Source organism: Coregonus clupeaformis, chromosome 37 (genome assembly GCF_020615455.1).
Source record: "Coregonus clupeaformis isolate EN_2021a chromosome 37, ASM2061545v1, whole genome shotgun sequence".
NCBI lineage: Eukaryota > Metazoa > Chordata > Actinopteri > Salmoniformes > Salmonidae > Coregonus > Coregonus clupeaformis.
Window position 1 is genome coordinate 7,193,019 of NC_059228.1, and position 12,893 is coordinate 7,205,911.

Below are 12,893 nucleotides of genomic sequence, written 5' to 3' on the forward strand. Positions count from 1 at the left end.
ACTACTGCTGAGAAGATCATCAAGAAGCTTGGAGAAATGTTTAGACTGTTCGGATCGCCAATCCAAATCATTAGCGACAATGGATCGCAGCTAGTGGCCCAAGAAATGGCTACGTTCCTAAAGGTGAATGGCGTACAACACATCAGGTCTGCACTGCATCATCCATCTACCAACGGGCTGGCAGAGAGGTTTGTACAGGCCATGAATCATGCCTTAAAAGTGTCTCAGGGTCAAGGGACACTGCACTAACACTAGAACAGCTGCCTGCTATCCTACAGGAACACTCCACCCCTGGGCGAAAAGGGTCAATATCAGGGGATATATTTATCTATATATTTCCGGATATCTGACATTTTATTAGATATAAGGAGTAGACATGCTCCAGATACGGATGTCCTTAATTTCATATACGGAGCTAGGATATTATCCGTAATGGAACAGTTTCTACATGCATCCAATCCAGACCTCAGAAATCTCCCTGCTACCGTATGAGTCCAGGGAGATATCTGGGGTGAGATACATTCAAGACATGCACCTGATGCACATGCACCGCACCCGCTTACGTATTTGTGAAATGTTTTACCTCCGGAAAGGGTATGTGTCAACATGCTGACATATCTAAGCCTTTATACTTAGGCATGAATGAATCCACATATCTTCAGAAATGTGTGATAGCTTTAGTCATTACCTGATCATTTATGTATCCATGTATATAAAAAAATCATAATTTCAATAGATATCCTTACATGATATGTAATATTTATCCTCGTATGTCTGATCGAAAATGAAGGTAACATATCTGAGCATACATTTTCACCATTGTCATATTTAATCCAAGTTGCTATTTCCAAAGCACATCTCTTCTATTTCTGTTTAAAAAATGCATCATAGCAAATCCAGAGCTCCAATCACAACACGTTTTCTGTGAAGATGCAAACGAACGCACCATTGGGTGCACACTGCCTGTCCTCCAGGACACCTACAACACCAGGTGTCGCAGGAAGGCCAAGAAGATGATCAGGGACCTCAGCCACCCGAGCCACGGCCTGTTCTCCCCGCTTCCATCACTCAGACGCGGGCAGTACAGGAGCATCATGGCGAAAACTGGAAGACAGGCCAATAGCTTCTACCCCCAGACCATCCCCCCTCCCCCCTGCTACTCCCCCTATGAACATTCTTCACTGCTGCCGTTGCTATTATGTATATAGTGCTATTTCTATTCATATTGTTGCTGTTTTTTATTACCATTTTCATTGTTTTATTTCACTTAGTCCTGCATATTGGAGGTCGGAGCCTAAGGTTTTCACTGTACCCTGCAATCACACCTACAACCCTGTACATGTGACTATTAAAAACACTCTGAATCTGAAAATGTAGGCCAATCTTTGCAAATAAATTATTTTATTTATTTAAAAGCAAATAAATGTTGCACACCCTCAATACCCCTGCCTGCCCTGTTTTTTATTGACTATGGATGCAATGGGTGCAGATAGATTGGGTCGTCATCGGCGGTCCCTCGCAGTCCAGACCCAACGTGGTGGTAGTGTTGGTGATCCACTCCAAACTGTGATCAACTCCAAACTGTCAGTGCATAAGTCATTAATCCAAATTGTGTCAATATTGCAAGAAAATATTGTAATTTCACATAATCATACCACAAGGTAGTTACTCTACCTGCTTCATTCACGACGAGAAAACTAACTGGAACAAGCTAGCTAGCTAGCCAAGTAATACAAAATACGCCTAAACATTTTAAAACGTTAGCTGGCACCTTGAGAAATGTTTTTCCCTGGAGGGAAGGCAATTTCATTATTTGTTAGCTTGCTAGGCTACCAGTTAGCTTTTACTGTACCCTACTGGCTAGCCCTACTGGCTGCTGTCCAAATTAGCTAATGTTCTTAATTCTAGTTACTAAGATAAATAAAACATCTCAAATTAGCTATTGATTTTAGCGTTAACTTCTTTGAGGTATATTCTGAACAGCTTCTCACTTCTTTGTTTCTCCAGTTCGACCACACATCGTTTACATACTCATTTGTGGCGTCCAAATAAAAAAATGACAGTTGTAACTCCATAGCAGAAAATATGTGATTATTGTTGCTGGGCTTCCAGTTATAGTGCTTTTAGCTTACGGTTTGTGCGCACCTGAATGCAGAGGGAAAACATTTTTTTATAGCTTTTTATAGCTATATAAGAATGATATGGACTTAATATTTGTCCAATTATTTTCAGCATATCAAAAAGCATCAAGATCCGGATGTGGACCTCAGCCAAGAGAAGCATATCTGGAATCAGTATAGCTTAATATATTGAATGTGCTGAGAAAACACAGATATGCAATGTATACAGTCAGTATTTGTCAACATGAAGAGAGAAAAACGGATGTCACATATCTCAGGATATTGAATGAGTCCATATCCGGCCATTGAAAATGTCCATGTGAGATATTCTGAGTAACCCTAAAATCATATACTTTATGTCTAAAAGACACATCTGGATTCAGAATTTGTCAGGATATGGTGCATATCCACAAAACTCTAAATATGCATTGGAAATTGTCCCTTTTCGCCAACTGCACATGCAACCACCAAACCTTCACCTGCATCGCTACTCATGAAGAGAGAGCTACGCACAAGCTTCGACCTACTCAAACCTTCGAACGCAAAGGAGAGCCAAGTCAAACGTTGTGAACTGAGAGCAAAGGACAGAGCTTTCAATCCTGGAGAAACTGTCTTAGCTAGGAACTACATCAATGGACCAAAGTGGGTTCTTGCTAGTCGTTGCTCAGACTGGTCATGTGTCCTACACTGTCCAGACTGCAGAGGACGTCATCTGGAAAAGGCACACAGATCAGTTACTGTTGAGTAAAGCCACACTGACAGAACCACCATCCATGAGTGGTGCAGAACTGTTACTGGGTAACACCCTGACCCAGCAGTTGTCACCTAGGGGCTCACAGTCACCTTCTCGGAGCACTGACTCAGCCGCAACCACACAAGTGTGTGACGACATTGTGACACAGGCTACTCACATGCCTACACCTAAATGTCTAAAGACATTGTTGTTGAGAGTCAGGTTGACTGCTGTTACCCTACGAGAGATAGGCGGGCACCTAGACGGTTGGACTTGTAGAACAGAATCTCCTGACAGTTAATGTAGGAGGGGAGGAGTTGTTGTGTAGTGGGGTTGTGCTGCAGAGCATCATGGGAGTTGTTAGTGTTGAGATGCAAACTTTCTATATAAATGGTTGAACTGATTCCCTTCTCCCGTCTCATCATTATTGAATTGTTATAAAGACGTGGTTATGAAACCCACGAGCAGTGGTGTAAAGTACTTAAGTAAAAATACTTGAAAGTACTACTTAAGTAGTTTTTTGGGGTATCGGTACTTTACTTTACTATTTCTATTTTTGACAACTTTTACTTTTACTTCACTACATTCCTAAAGAAAAGTATGTACTTTTTACTCCGTACATTTTCACTGACACCCAAAAGTACTTGTTACATTTGGAATACTTAGCAGGACAGGAACATTGCCCAATTCACACACTTATCAAGAGAACATCCCTGGTCATCCCTTCTGCCCCTGATCTGACAGACTCACTAAACACATGCTTTGTTTGTAAATTATGTGTGTGTGTTGGAGCATGCCCCTGGCTATCCGTAAATTTAAAAAACTAGAAAATGATGCCGTCTGGTTTGCTTAATATAAGGAATTTGACATTTTTTATACTTTTACTTTTGATACTTAAGTATATTTGAGCAATTACATTTACTTTTGATACTTAAGTATATTTAAAACCAAATACTTTTATTCAAGTAATATTTTACTGTGTGACTTTCACTTTTACTTGAGTAATTTTCTATTAAGGTATCTTTACTTTTACTCAAGTATGACGAATGGGTACTTTTTCCACCACTGCCCACGAGACATAACAGTCAGGTGAACTCCCACTGGTTCAAGTCCAGCTAACTGTTCCCTCCACAACCATTACAATCGAGTCACAATAGTAATGGTGTCTTTTTGTAGGCACTAACTCCACCATGGCTCGTTGGTCAAAGCCTATTGGAAAATGATGGGGTCTTTAGAGGGTTTCTGGATAAACGCAGAAAATAAGGTATTTGGTAAACAGGACCGATGAGCACCAACATGTGAATTTAGGAGCATGTCAAATTGGGTGTCAAATGAGTGTCTAAGAGTGGGTGTCTAAGAATCTATATATATATATATTTCTAATTAAGGTATAGATTTTCCCAACATTTTCCGTCCTATAAATTTGGAATAAGCAAAGGCTTAGATTTTTGGCCAAACAGCTGGAAAAGGGGTCTTGGAAAACATCTACCAGAAAAATTCATCAAAATGCAATAATGTTGAAGTAAAGACCCCTGCAAACTAATATCAACACTTACAGTGCATTCGGAAAGTGTTCAGACCCCTTGACTTTTACCACATTTTGTTACATTACAGCCTTATTCTAAAATTGATTAAATTGTTTTCGCCCCTCATCAATCTACACACAATACCCCATAATGACAAAGCAAAAACAGTTTTTTTGAAATTTTGCAAATGTATAAAAAATGTAAAACTGAAATATCACATTTACATAAGTATTCAGACCCTTTACTCAGTACTTTGTTGAAGCACCTTTGGCAGCGATTACAGCCTTGAGTCTTCTTGGGTATGACGCTACAAGCTTGGCACACTTGTATTTGGGGAATTCTCCCATTCTTCTCTGCAGATCCTCTCAAGCTCTGTCAGGTTGGATGGGGAGCGTCGCTTCACAGCTATTTTCAGGTCTCTCCAGAGATATTCGATCGGGTTCAAGTCCGGGCTCTGGCTGGGCCACTCAAGGACATTCAGAGACTTGTCCCGAAGCTCTCCTGCGTTGTCTTGGCTGTGTGCTTAGGGTTATTGTTCTGTTGGAAGTTGAACCTTCACCCCAGTCTGAGGTCCTGAGTGCTCTGGAGCAGGTTTTCATCAAGGATCTCTATACTTTGCTCCGTTACTCTTTCCCTCAATCCTGACTAGTTGCCCAGTCCCCGCCGATGAAACACATCCCCACAGCACGATGCTGCCACCACCATGTTTCACTGTAGGGATGGTGCCAGGTTTGCTCCAGATGTGACATTTGGCATTCAGGCCAAAGAGTTCAATCTTGGTTTCATCAGACCAGAGAATCTTGTTTCTCATGGTCTGAGAGTCCTTTAGGTGCCTTTTGGCAAACTCCAAGCGGGCTGTCATGTGCCTTTTACTGAGGAATGGCTTCCGTCTGGCCGCTCTACCATAAGAGCCTGATTGGTGGAGTGCTACAGAGATGGTTGTCCTTCTGGAAGGTTCTCCCATCTCCACAGTGGAACTCTGGAGCTCTGTCAGAGTGGCCATCCGGTTCTTGGTCACCTCCCTGACCAAGGCCCTTCTCCCCTGATTGCTCAGTTTGGCCGGGCGGCCAGCTCTAGGAAGAGTCTTGGTGGTTCCAAACTTCTTCCATTTAAGAATGATGGAGGCCACTGTGTTCTTGGGGACCTTCAATGATGCAGAAATGTTTTGGTACCCTTCCCCAGATCTGTGCCTCGACACAATCCTGTCTCGGAGCTCTTCGGACAATTCCTTCGACCTCATGGCTTGGTTTTTTCTCTGACATGCACTGTCAACTGTGGGACCTTTATATAGACAGGTGTGTGCCTTTCCAAATCATGTCCAATCAATTGAATTTACCACTGGTGGACTCCAATCAAGTTGTAGAAACATCTCAAGGATGGTCAATGGAAACAGGATGCACCTGAGCTCAATTTTGAGTCTCATAGCAAAGGGTCTGAATACTTATGTAAATAAGGTGTTTCTGTTCTGTTTCTAATACATTTGCAAAATAATCAAAAAACCTGTTTTCGCTTTTTCATTATAGGGTATTGTGTGTAGCTTGATGAGGATTTTTATTTATTTAATACATTTTAGAATAAGGCTGTAACGTAACAAAATGTGGAAAAAGTCAAGGGGTCTGAATACTTTCCGAATGCACTGTATATTTCGTTTAAGAAATGTTTCTGCCTTCTGAAAGTTTAAGAAACATTGCCTTATGCCTTGAATTCTGCTACCAAAAACCCACATATTTTCTAATTTCTCTCCCTCGTGAGGAGGGAGGATGATGACAGTTCATAGAAGTAACAAGTAAAGGTAGACCTATCAATTAGTTATAGTGTTTTTATTCTTATACATTTTGTTTCTGAATTATTAAGTGATTAAAACTTGAAACTTTGATACCAAATTGGTAACGGAATTTCCCAAATAATCTGTAATGGAATTTCTGCAATTGAATTGGCTACAATGGTAAATCATAGTAGTCACAAGCCACAGTTGGGTTCACAAGTTTGGACAGCACAGCACAATAGAGTACAGTAAAGAAGAGTAGAGTTCAGTACAGTAAACAGTAGAGCCGACTAGAGTTGAGTACTCTATAATGTCCTGTATTGTACTTTACTGTACTATATTCTACCGTACTGAATTCTACTGTACTGTAGTATACTCTACTTTACTGTTCTAAACTATACTTTACTGTACTGTACTATACTCTACTGTACTCTACTGAACTCTACTGTGCTGTGCTGTACTCTACTGTACGCTAATGAGCTCTACTGTGCTGTACTTTGATGTCCAAACTTGTGAAACATAGTCTATGATTGGTTCAGATTTGGTCCGGACCAACCAAATTTGGTCTTGTTTGCGGTAGAGCTCATTAAAATAATATCCAGTGTGTAGAATAATACCCAAATAGGCAAAGGAGGACATTGCATATTTCTACCTTTGTGTACCTATTTAGGATACATCACCCTGAAGACAATGACATTAATATCCATAATTATGCATTTCTGTGTAGTATAGATCAGGGTCCCATGATGAAATTCTGTTACGGCTGTTAGGTTCTGAACAAATAGTAATAACTCAAACGGACGACTAGAAAAAGCTCAAGCCAAGTTTATTCATCCCATTGGGTCATACAGCTGCAAAGACAAGGTATGATTACACAAGCACATATATTTATAAACTCCCACTAGGGATATATCTAGACAGCCAATACATCTCTGTTGCTAGGCAGGAACTTAATTGGTTCCTCTCACTGGTGTAGTCATGGCCCTGCCTGATGCTAGAACCTTCATGGGTGTGGAGGTGTATGTGTGTGAGATAGAACTGTAGTAGGAGGGTCGTTGGGTTGAGCCCCTCTGGCCCCCCTCCCAGAGGTTTCTTCTCACTTCATCTGTTGATTTGACCTCGAGCCGAATTCCTCGCTCCCCCCCTAATTCCGCAGCTGGCCTGCCTTATCAGAGACTAACTGTTACCCTTCGCCTCCCTCAGTAACTTTCCATACACATTCCTTGTTTACCCTTCATTGACACAGAACATAATTAGTTATCATACATGTAACGTAATCAATAAGTTCTTATATAGAGACAGGAATAAGTATATTTCAAGTTAGAACCCAACACAGAATTCCGTTATTGGGTGTAAATCCACTTTAATTACTGTAGTTCAATAACCAAAATATATTTTTTCAAAGTCAGTGTGTCATGCCAAAGCTGACCCCATTCTTTCTGCAGACATCGTTGAATCTTAATTCGGCAGATATTTAACATTGTTTTTGAAAAACGTGGACACAAAAAACTGAGGGAGATTTTACTGAAATTCTGTTAACAAACTTTGCATCTGCACAGTTCTTCCAGTAAATGTGTTTTTGTATAATGTTCACTGTAAATTGTTGAAAGTTCTCCTTGTGCATAAAACTGTATGGTTTGTTAAACTTTGAAAGCAATGGTTTTTGTTTGGCATACATTTTTTAATAGTATCAGCACAATATCGTTACCCTATATGTTTTGTTATAGATCATCTTAATCAGCTAACGTCACTTTTTGAGAATTTTGAAGCATTTACAGTGGGGAAAAAAAGTATTTAGTCAGCCACCAATTGTGCAAGTTCTCCCACTTAAAAAGATGAGAGAGGCCTGTAATTTTCATCATAGGTACAAGTCAACTAAGACAGACAAAATGAGAAAACAAAATCCAGACAATCACATTGTAGGATTTTTAATGAATTTATTTGCAAATTATGGTGGAAAATAAGTATTTGGTCAATAACAAAAAATTCTCAATACTTTGTTATATACCCTTTGTTGGCAATGACACAGGTCAAACGTTTTCTGTAAGTCTTCACAAGGTTTTCACACACTGTTGCTGGTATTTTGGCCCATTCCTCCATGCAGATCTCCTCTAGAGCAGTGATGTTTTGGGGCTGTCGCTGGGCAACACAGACTTTCAACTCCCTCCAAAGATTTTCTATGGGGTTGAGATCTGGAGACTGGCTAGGCCACTCCAGGACCTTGAAATGCTTCTTACGAAGCCACTCCTTCGTTGCCCGGGCGGTGTGTTTGGGATCATTGTCATGCTGAAAGACCCAGCCACGTTTCATCTTCAATGCCCTTGCTGATGGAAGGAGGTTTTCACTCAAAATCTCACGATACCTGGCCCCATTCATTCTTTCCTTTACACGGATCAGTCGTCCTGGTCCCTTTGCAGAAAAACAGCCCCAAAGCATGATGTTTCCACCCCCATGCTTCACAGTAGGTATGATGTTCTTTGGATGCAACTCAGCATTCTTTGTCCTCCAAACACGACGAGTTGAGTTTTTACCAAAAAGTTCTATTTTGGTTTCATCTGACCATATGACATTCTCCCAATCCTCTTCTGGATCATCCAAATGCACTCTAGCAAACTTCAGACGGGCCTGGACATGTACTGGCTTAAGCAGGGGGACACGTCTTGCACTGCAGGATTTGAGTCCCTGGCGGCGTAGTGTGTTACTGATGGTAGGCTTTGTTACTTTGGTCCCAGCTCCCATTCACTAGGTCCCCCCGTGTGGTTCTGGGATTTTTGCTCACCGTTCTTGTGATCATTTTGACCCCACGGGGTGAGATCTTGCGTGGAGCCCCAGATCGAGGGAGATTATCAGTGGTCTTGTATGTCTTCCATTTCCTAATAATTGCTCCCACAGTTGATTTATTCAAACCAAGCTGCTTACCTATTGCAGATTCAGTCTTCCCAGCCTGGTGCAGGTCTACAATTTTGTTTCTGGTGTCCTTTGACAGCTCTTTGGTCTTGGCCATAGTGTAGTTTGGAGTGTGACTGTTTGAGGTTGTGGACAGGTGTCTTTTATACTGATAACAAGTTCAAACAGGTGCCATTAATACAGGTAACGAGTGGAGGACAGAGGAGCCTCTTAAAGAAGAAGTTACAGGTCTGTGAGAGCCAGAAATCTTGCTTGTTTGTAGGTGACCAAATACTTATTTTCCACCATAATTTGCAAATAAATTCATTAAAAATCCTACAATGTGATTTTCTTGATTTTTTTTTCTCATTTTGTCTGTCATAGTTGACGTGTACCTATGATGAAAATTACAGGCCTCTCTCATCTTTTTAAGTGGGAGAACTTGCACAATTGGTGGCTGACTAAATACCTTTTTCCCCCACTGTATGTAATCAAAACAAGACCATAAAGGCTTCATAATTCATAAAGGTCATGTTAACTGACTGATATTATCTCAAAACAAAACGTATAAGATCTCCTAAGCCTTAATTTTCAGCGTTTATCCCCAAACCCCATTCTTTCCCCATGCATTTCCCCCATAGGAATGGCTGAACGAACCAGAGGTAACTCATTTCCGATTTAAGCTGGCGAGCTCTATAGATTACCACAGTATGAGTCATAATACCGATAAAACCTAGAGGTCGAACAGGGAAATGGTTCCAATCGTTTTTCCACCATTCAATTTTCCCATAAGGGATCAACATTTATCTCTAGCACAAGGTGACTTTTATCAATATATTAGTCTGTATTAACCCCCCAAAAATGTAATACTAATTAGCTGCTAATGTGGCTATCATAAAGAACTACAAATGCCATGATGATCTGGACGAGACTGCCGAATCGAGGCAAAGGTAAGAATATCTGGATTAACTATCTAATGTTAGCTAAATGTAGTACTTAATAAATAGGCTACATTTCTTTAAATGGACAATTCTGTGAACTGTCTTGTGCAAGTTTTAAATTGACACAATACCTACAGTGACGGAAAAAAGTATTTGATCCCCTGCTGATTTTGTACGTTTGCCCACTGACAAAGAAATGATCAGTCTATAATTTTAATGGTAGGTTTATTTGAACAGTGAGAGACAGAATAACAACAACAAAATCCAGAAAAAAACACATGTCAAAAATGTTATAAATTGATTTGCATTTTAATGAGGGAAATAAGTATTTGACCCCCTCTCAATCAGAAAGATTTCTGGCTCCCAGGTGTCTTTTATACAGGTAACGAGCTGAGATTAGGAGCACACTCTTAAAGGGAGTGCTCCTAATCTTAGCTTGTTACCTGCATAAAAGACACCTGTCCACAGAAGCAATCAATCAAAACTCTCCACCATGGCCAAGACCAAAGAGCTCTCCAAGGATGTCAGGGACAAGACTGTAGACCTACACAAGGCTGGAATGGGCTACAAGACCATCGCCAAGCAGCTTGGTGAGAAGGTGACAACAGTTGGTGTGATTATTCGCAAATGGAAGAAACACAAAAGAACTGTCAATCTCCCTCGGCCTGGGGCTCCATGCAAGATCTCACCTCGTGGAGTTGCAATGATCATGAGAACGGTGAGGAAACAGCCCAGAACTCTGGGGCGGCAGGTAGCTTAGTGGGTAAGAGCGTTGTGCCAGTAACCGAAAGGTCGCTGGTTCTAATCCCCGAGCCGACTAGGTGAAAAATCTGTCGATGTGCCCCTGAGCAAGGCACTTAACCCTAATTGCTCCTGTAAGTCGCTCTGGATAAGAGCGTCTGCTAAATGACTAAAAATGTTTTTAAAAAATACACGGGAGCATCTTGTCAATGATCTCAAGGTAGCTGGGCCAATAGTCACCAAGAAAACAATTGGTAACACACTACGCCGTGAAGGACTGAAATCCTGCAGTGCCCACAAGGTCCCCCTGCTCTAGAAAGCACATATACAGGCCCGTCTGAAGTTTGCCAATGAACATCTGAATGATTCAGAGGAGAACTGGGTGAAAGTGTTGTGGTCAGATAAGACCAAAATCGAGCTCTTTGGCATCAACTCAACTTGCCGTGTTTGGAGGAGGAGGAATGCTGCCTATAACCCCAACAACACCATCCCCACCGTCAAACATGGAGGTGGAAACATTATGCTTTGGGGGTGTTTTTCTGCTAAAGGGACAGGACAACTTCACCGCATCAAAGGGGCGATGGACGGGGCCATGTACTGTCAAATCTTGGGTGAGAACCTCCTTCCCTCTGCCAGGGCATTGAAAATGGGTCGTGGATGGGTATTCCAACATGACAATGACCTAAAACACACGGCAACAAAGGAGTGGCTCAAGAAGAAGCACATTAAGGTCCTGGAGTGGCCTAGCCAGTCTCCAGACCTTAATCCCATAGAAAATCTGTGGAGGGAGCTGAAGGTTCGAGTTGCCAAACGTCAGGCTCAAAACCTTAATGACTTGGAGAAGATCTGCAAAGAGGAGTGGGACAAAATCCCTCCTGAGATGTGTGCAAACCTGGTGGCCAACTACAAGAAACGTCTGACCTCTGTGATTGCCAACAAGGGTTTTGCCACCAAGTACTAAGTCATGTTTTGCAGAGGGGTCAAATACTTATTTCCCTCATTAAAATGCAAATCAATTTATAAAATTTTTGACATGCGTTTTTCTGGATTTTGTTGTTGTTATTCTGTCTCTCACTGTTCAAATAAATCTACCATTAAAATTATAGACTGATCATGTCTTTGTCAGTGGGCAAACGTACAAAATCAGCAGGGGATCGAATACTTTTTTCCCTCACTGTATTAGCAAAGGTCTCAGCTAGAGATGATGGGTAGGAGCTTGCAGGGATTTGTAGTTTTGCATGATGTCTACTTTGATTCTAATTAGCATTTTCGAATCTGAGAGTAAATAGAGCCAAATGTATTGATAAGTCACCTAGACCGATAGAGATTTACATGGTTATCAAAAAGTCATGCCAAGGTAAGCCTACACGAAACACCGCCCTTATTTTAAGTGTTTTCTAAAATCCCCTATGGGAAAAATGAATGGTGGAAAAACAATTGGAACCATTTCCCTGTTTGACCGCTAGGTGTTATGTTTTATCTTCACCACACCTACCCCCTCCGATACTTCACCCTCACTCACTTCCATTTCTCCTCCTGTCTTCGATCCGGGCGTACAGCTCACTCTGCTTACACTTTCTACCATTCTTCTCTAACAATATCCCTTTTTTCCACAATTTTTAACCGATTCAAGCTCACCCCCTTCCTCCCTTTCTCTCTTCGACCTCCTCTGCCTCTCTTTTCCCCTCCATTCCTCCTCTGTATTTCAAGTAAATGTCTCCTTATGCTAATACTGCACTTTTCCTGACATACAATACATCTCGTTCTTGCCCTCTCAAGGGACGCCATTTTCTTTCCCGTCAAACTGATTATCTTCCTCTGGGTCAAACCAAACCGTGATCCTGCCATGTGATCAATTCAGGAAGTAAATTGTAAATATAACTTGACCTAGACACATGCAATCCAAACCGAGTTCTTTCTATATTTCTTAACATAATGCAACAAAAATGGCAGCATATGTGACCTAGGCACCAATAATTCAGTGTGTCTTTGTGTGTGGTTGTTGCTTGCTTGTTCATATGGATGTTAACTAGGTGTCTTGGAAAAACGAGGGCATGGCAAATCTCCCATCAACACGGCTTGAATGAGCAATGAATGAATGCGCAACAGACATCATCCCTGTTGTATGCCACATGATGCATATTTTGAAATATTCTTTATCTGCAGTGTTGTTTCAATGCA